This window comes from Chiloscyllium punctatum, chromosome 34 (genome assembly GCF_047496795.1).
Source record: "Chiloscyllium punctatum isolate Juve2018m chromosome 34, sChiPun1.3, whole genome shotgun sequence".
Classification (NCBI taxonomy): domain Eukaryota; kingdom Metazoa; phylum Chordata; class Chondrichthyes; order Orectolobiformes; family Hemiscylliidae; genus Chiloscyllium; species Chiloscyllium punctatum.
The window spans coordinates 40301057-40308947 of NC_092772.1; positions in this window are offsets into that span (position 1 = coordinate 40301057).

The following is a 7891-nucleotide window of genomic DNA, read 5'->3' on the forward strand; positions in this document are numbered from 1 at the left end:
CACTAAACGAGTGCAATAAGTACAGTGTCATAAGAAATGTTAGGCAGCGCACCAAATGCACAATATCAGTGCTTCGCGAACAGTTGTAGATATGTGGGAACTCAGAATGGGCTGGCGGTTTAACATCAGTTCCCCCAGTGGCTGTGGTGATTCCATCATGAATGCATTGAAGGCTGAGATCAATAGATTTCTACAAAGCATCAAAGATTCCGGGGACAGTGCAGCTTTTGTCACCTGCACATCCACCAATATCATTTATTGTATCCGTTGCTCCCAGTGCAGTCTCTGGTACATTGGGGAGACTGGGCGTCTCCACACCGAATGAAGACTGTTATTTCAACGCTGTTGCGAAACAGAGTCCTACGGTGACTCGACTCGCTGTCATTCGGTTTTCTGGCCAATGAGAAAATCGTTCCAATCTATTTCGATGTCATATGTTATTGAATTTCTCCCACTTCCTTCATTTCCGTCCTGGAGTCATCGGAAGGGAAAGGTAATCTAATCGAGACTGTGATTGGTGAAATTCACTTTTTATGGCCCATTCTTATTATGTTCTTTCTTTGTCTCTTTGCAGCATTGTCTGGGAAGTGGTGGTGCACTCAGGCTCCAGTATGTTTGACAGAGTAGTTTGGAATTGCCCTGTTGTTAGTTGTGTGATTACTTTATGGCTCATGCCCCCGAACTGTCTCACATTTAGCATTCATGCTCGCAGTGTCTGAAAATGCATTTGGTTTTCCAGTTTTGTTTGTGTTCCGTGTTAAATGCTTTCTGTTTTGCGATTCTCTCAATACATTACGAATGAACAGGGTTTCCGAGGTAACTTCCAGCTGCAAAAATCCTCAACTGAGAATCTGGGAAACTTACACGGAGTATGGTCAGTCGGAGCAAAAGTAAGGATGTCGTTCGTTTCTGCAGTGTTTCACAATGCTACCTTTCCCGTGAGCAGTCGAACAGACTAAATGATTTTGCCACAGACTGCGACGGTAAACTCCGCAAAAACGTAATTCTTTAAAGCAGGTGTAAGCAACACAACGTTATCGGGGTACACCACGTGGAAACAGATACTTCGGTGTATCTCATCCATGCTCAGCACATAGCCAAAATTAAACAAGTCCCATTAAACAACGAGCTGATGGAAACAGAAAGGTGAAAGGTAGAATGGCTTCAACTTTCAGTGCTGGATGCCACTGAGCGCCAGCAGGGGTGGCAGAGGCCTGTTTCTGTAGTGTAGTGATCATCACGTTCGTCTCACGCGCGAAAAGTCCCCAGTTCGAAACTGGGCAGAAACTGCTTTGCTCTTCAACTGCAGCCTTTGACTTAGACAAAAACGGAGCTTTCTTGCTTGCTTTCCCATGTGCAGACCTGCCTTCGAGTTTGCTTGAATAAATCTTCTCTCGTAGTGCAATGCAATGCAATTCCATTTAATTACTGTACAAAGCATTGTAAAGTTTTCCTTCAACCTGGTTCTGATCATATGCCATTCTGTTTGAGAGTGTAGTTACCGCGTGCTGATCCTTCCACGAAAAGCATGACCAAATTCCTTGCGCAGGCGGCCCGGTTCAAAGACAGGGAAGAAGCCGATGCGCTGGTGTCACAATGCACCACGGATTCCTGAACTAGTCTGTCTGTCAAATGTATCCCAAAGTCGTCTCTGAAAGACCTCATTTGGAAGGTGTCTGTCGTTATTCAACGTGCCAGAATTGGCACCAGAGGTCCTGAATCATGTTTTGGAGCAGTTCGCACGTTAGTGGCTCATTCAATCAGCAACAGCAATGAAAGAAATTACCCTCTCAGAGGAACCTCTGGACCTGTGCTTTCATGGCGTCGCTAGTATCAAGGTGCGCCCCGAGATCTAAGCCACGTTGGAACTGGAACGGAGGAATCGACAGAGAGGCTACAGAATGACATCGCATCCATTTGGTTTTCTTTAAATCACTGAGGAGCAGGAAAATGTAAACGGGGAGGGCGAGTGGGGAAGTGAGGCAGTTGCAGATCTGGAGAAACTCCTTCTTTGTGATTCACTCAGCAACCAGAGACGTGACGGTGACTCAGGCGTGAGAGCTCTTCACATCGTGAACAAAAAGCAATCAAGGGCAGTTAGCACCTCTTCCGGAGTGGGGGTGGGGTGAGGTAATTACCTTTTGACTTCTGTTACTATGTTCAGAAACTGCCTTTTGGATTGAGGTGAACAGAAACTGCATTTCTAAAAAGCACCATGGAACTTGTTAAACTTTATTGAGTCGCTTTTTCTCATCGATTCCCACACAGATTTCCAACTCAGTTGGTATCCATGAGGCTCACGTCCAGGTGTGATAATTTCTGCAGCAAATTGCACGGTTAAGGTAAAAGGCAAGGAAAGTGGCATCTCAAACCGGCCCCGAGGTCAGACCTTCCACACAATGTAATCTGTCGTTCTCGGATTGTAATGCGACCTCCGGTTTTAGGGTGGAGAACAATCTTTGTGTCTCTTATTCTGCAAAACGGACACAATGACTATGCTGCACGGTATGATATGGAACACGGCCTGCTCAGCTTTGTGCATTTTCCCTGTAGTCCGGTGTGCTTCATGTTCCGTGGAAACGTGAAAGTCGTCCTGTTTCGAGCAATGTGTGAAATCATTTAGCAAAGAAAAAATCAAAATTGCAGTTAATGTCTAGCAGCTCGTGGTTATTTGACCCAATCATAACCGATTATATATTCTCACGCACTCACAGATACATTTTTAGCTGAATCCAGTCTGAGAAGATAGACTCAGTTTACCATTGATTGTTGTCTGGATTGATGGGCTATCATTATCTGCTGCGAAATTGATATTGTAGACGGGCACATCTCAGCAGCTGTGCGAGTCCATGCTCAGCACATAGCCAATTTTAAACAAGTCCCATTTAACAACGAGCTGATGGAAACAGAAAGGTGAAATTTAGAATGGCTTCAACTTTCAGTGCTGGGTGCCACTGAGCCGCAGCAGGGGCGGTTGAGGCTTGTTTCTGTAGTGTAGTGGTCATCACGTTCGCCTTACACGCGAAAAGTCCCCAGTTTGAAACTGGGCAGAAACTGCTTTGCTCTTCAACTGCAGCCTTTGACATAGACAAGAACGGAGCTTTCTTGCTTGCTTTCCCAACTTCAAACCTGCCTTCGAGTTTGCTTGAACAAATCTGCTCTCGTAGTGAAATGTAATGCAATTCCATTTACCTACAGTGCAAAGAATTGTAAAGTTTTTCTCCAACCTGGTTCTGATCATATGCAATTCTGTTTGAGAGTGTAGTTACCGCGTGCTGATCCTTCCACGAAAAGCATGACCGCATTTGAATTCCTTGCGCAGGCGGCTCGGTTCAAAGACAGGGAAGAAGCTGATGCGCTGGTGTCACAGTGCACCACGGATTCCTGAACTTGTCTGTCTGTCAAATGTATCCCAAAGTCGTCTCTGAAAGACCTCATTTGGAAGGTGTCTGTCGTTGTTCAACGTGCGAGAATTGGCACCAGAGGTCCTGAATCATGTTTTGGAGCAGTTTGCACGTTAGTGGCTCCTTCAATTAGCAACAGCAATAAAAGAAATTACACTCTCAGAGGAACCTTTGGACTTGCACCAGAGCTGAAACTGCTTCACTTCCCCACTCGTCCTCCCCGTTTACATTTTCCTGCTCGTCAGTGATTTAAAGAAAACCAAATGGATGCGATGTCATTCTGTAGCCTCTCTGTCGATTCCTCGGTTTCAGTTCCAACGTGGCTTAGATCTCGGGGCGCACCCTAATACTAGCGACGCCACGAAAGCAACCCTGTTTACTTCAGTTTCATAACAGGCCAAATGCTTGAAAAAAATGACCCTCTAAAGAGTAACCCACTGAAACACATTTCCCGATCATATTTCTTCTAATTTATTGCTGACTAATGCACATATCCCTGAACGTAATGTGTGATTTAACATGGCCAGCTCACCTAAACTGCACATGTGGGATTGTGGGAGGACACTACAGCAAAGTCACATAGACTTGGGAAGAACGTGCAAAGTCCCCACAGTCACCCGAGGACAGAATCAAACCAATGTTCCTGGCGCTGTGAGGCAGCATTGCTAACCACTGAGGTACCATGTAATCTTATGCAATAAGTAAAATCAGTGAACGATACGAAAAAAACAAGTTTCAAATGAACACTCTCCGACATTGTCGAAGCATGTCAATCTTACATTCAATACGAATCGGTGTATTGAAAACAAAAAAATGTCCCTGAAATTCATGAATTAACAATAATTGAAAATTTAATTTAATCAAAGGTCATAACAATATTTAGACGAATTGCAATTTTTAATGACAAATGTAAGTAATTAGCTGACTAATGAATAATTGGAAGTGGCATATATTTACTTAATGCCGAAGAAAGCGACTTGTTTTTCCCCTTGTTACACAGCAGAATAACTGCGTGTGTGTGTGTGTGTGTGTGTGTGTGTGTTCGAAATGTTTGAATTAAGCTCTTTCTAACAAAATAAATGATGACTTACGATCACTTCGCCTTGTGACCTTTAAAACCACAACATTCTCAAATATTTTCCAGGAATTTACAACCAGAAGAACTAGTTAATTTCTTTTCATAGAAACCCAAAGAGAATAAGTAGCGGACACTGTGAATTCGTGAGTCAATGCAAGAATTCAACTGAAGACAACATCCCTTCTTTCCAAAATGTTCAAAATTTTAAAAAATCAAAATTTATTGCCATTGTTGACTGAAAGAATAGAGATGCTAATTCTTTTTCATTTGATTTTGTTGCATGAAACATCCGTCAGTCGAATTATGATTACAAACACAATAAATTTGAGCATTGAAGTCAAATATAATTAATTGAATTCAACTATGTTTCAACAGGTAAAATAAAAATTGATATTTACAATGATTGAGAGATTGTGCACTGCAATATCTTTACAGTGGTTCATGTACTGTGCCATAAATCCACATTTGCGCAATCTACTGGATTGAATAATTATTATTTTTATTCTAAATCAGCAACAATTGTATTATCAAAGTCTGTCAATGCATTCAAGAATAATGAAAAATCTCTTTTTGCAAGTGATAGAGCAATGTCTGGAAATGAACTGGAATTAATTCAGTGAAAAGTAATTACAATTTCCTGAATTTTAAAGCTGACATTACCGTGATCATTCAAATGAGCAAACATCAGATATTTGGATTGACTGGATGGGAATTCATTGGTTCCTTTGTGGGGTAGGTGACCTGAAAAATAAAGGCATTTTCATACTGTACTATTAGTACTCAGAAATAATGGATTAAATGAAAATGTGAATCTCACTGTACTTGTTCAGAAGACTTTTTTTTATAAATAATTGTGCCATTATTATAATGGCAATGACTTGATAATGAATGCTCTTTTGAAGAATTAAAATGATTCAATATTTCAAAAGCACTTTGCTTTGATGTTGATTGGATATTTATTAAGATCAATAAACTGAGGAATAACACATTGTACCTAGCTTTATGGATTGAAGAAAAATGAACCATTCGGTGATTATTGAGCGAAATTCTTCTTTTTTAAAGTAAACAATGTACGTAATACAAGAATTGTGAATTTCCATACAACGGATTCCTTGTAGAGACATGTTACATCAATTTATATGATCACTGTCTATGATCATATAAATTGATGTAACACTGTGTGTGCTCATCTCCCCTTGCTGTGTGAGTGCATGACGCCCTTGCTGTGTTTGCATGTGTCCCTCCATCGCCGTGTCTGTGCATGTCCCCTCTCGCTGTGTGTGCGTGTCCCTCCCACCCTGTGTGTGTGCGTGTTTGTGTTTGTGTGTGTCCCTCCCTCACTGTGTGTGCATGTCCATTCCTGGCTGTGTGTTCGTGTCCCTCTCTCGCTGTGTGTGTCAGTCATTTTGTGCTTTCGCATGCGTGTGTCCGTCCCTTGCTGTGTGTGTGTGTGTATTCCTCTTGCTGTGAGTATGTGTGTCCCTGTTGCAGTGTATGTGAGTGTGTGTGTGTGAGTATGTGTGTCCCTCCCTGGTTGTGTGTCTGCGTGTATCCCCTTAACTGTGTGGATGTGTGCGTGTCCATCCCTCTGTGTGTGTGTGTCCCTCCCTTGCTCTTTGTGTATATCCCCCTCCCTGTGTGTGCTCAACTCCACTTGCTGTGTGAGTGCATGACCCCCTTGCTGTGTGTGCATGTGTCTCTCCCTCGCCATGTCTTTGCATGTCCTCTCTCGCTGTGTGTGTGTGTCCCTCCCTCGCTGTGTGTGTGCGTGTCCCTCCCTCGCTGTGTGTGCGTGTGTCCCTCCCTCGCTGTGTGTGCGCATGTCCCTCCCTCGCTGTGTGTGCACGTGTCCCTCCCTCGCTGTGTGTGCGCGCGTGTCCCTCCCTCGCTGTGTGTGCACGTGTCCCTCTCTTGCTCTGTGTGTGTGTCCCTCCCTCACTGTGTGTGCATGTCCATTGCTGGCAGTGTGTTCGTGTCCCTCTCTCACTGTGTCTGTCAGTCATTTTGTGCTTGCGCATGCACGTGTCCCTCCCTCGCTGTGTGTGTGTGAGAGAGTATGTGTGTCCCTCCCTGGCTGTGTGTCTCCATGTATCCCCTTAACTGTGTGTAAGTGTCCGTGTCTCTCCCTCGCTTTGTGTGTGTGTGTGTGTGTGTGTGTGTGTGTGTGTGTGTCCCTCTCTTGGACTTTGTGTATATCCCCCTCCCTGTGTGTGCTCATCTCCCCTTGCTGTGAGTGCATGACCCCCTTGCTGTGTTTGCATGTGTCCCTCCATCGCCGTGTCTGTGCATGTCCCCTCTCGCTGTGTGTGCGTGTCCCTCCCACGCTGTGCATGTGTGTCCGTACCTCGCTGTGTGTCTCAGCAAGCCTCTCGCTCACTGCGTGTGTCCCTCGCTCGCTTTGTGTGTGTGTGTGTGTGTGTTTGTGCCCCTTCCTCTGTGTGTGTGTACACGAGTCACACCGTCACAGTATGTGTTTGTGTGACGTCCCTTCGCTGCGTGTCCCTCACTTGCTGTTTGTGTCTGTGTCACTCCCCTGTGTTGTGTGTGTATGTCTCTCTCTTGCTGTGCGTGTGCATGTCTCACCCTCATTGTGTGTGTGTGTGCGTGTCCCCCCTCACTGTGTGTGTGTGTGTGTGTGTGTGTGGTGTGTGTGTGTGTCCTTCCCTCGCTGTGTCTGTGTGTGTCCCTCCCTCGCTGTGTGTGTGTCCCTCCTTCGCTGTGTGTGTGCATCCCTCCCTCGCTGTATGTGTGCACGTCCCTCTGTCACTGTGTGTGCATATCCCTCCCTCGCTGTGTGTGTGTGTGCGCGTGTGTGTGTGTGTGTGTCCCTCCCTCGCTGTGTGTGTGCATGTCCCTGCCTTGCTGCATGTCTCAGCAAGTCCCTCGCTCGCTGTGTGTGTCCCTCCCTCGCTGTGTGTGTGTGTGTGTGCGCGCGCACCCACGCGTGTCTCTCGCTTGCTGTGTGTGTGTTTCCCTTCCTCTAGTGTGTACGTGTCACACTCTCACATTGTGTTTGTGTGTCCCCTCTTTGCTGCGTGTTCCTCACTCGCTGTGTGTGTGCGTGTCCCTCCCTCACTCTGTGTGTCAGTGTGTGTCTCCCTCTCTTGCTGTAAGTATGTGTCTCCCTCCTCGCTGTGTGTGTGTGCACACGTGCACGTGTCCCTCCCTCGCTGTGAGTATGCATGTACCCTCTCGCTGTGTGTGTGTTCCTCCCTCATTAAGTGTGTGTGTGTGTGTGTGTGTGTGTCTCCCTCCCTCGTTGTGTGTGTGCGAGTCCCCCCTCTCAGTGTGTGTGTGTCCCTCCTCACTGTGTGTGTGTGTGTGTGTGTGTGTGTGTGTCCCTCTTGGTGTGCGTGGTCCTCCCTCGCTGTGTGTGCATGTGTCCCTCTCTTGCTCTGTGTGTGTGTTT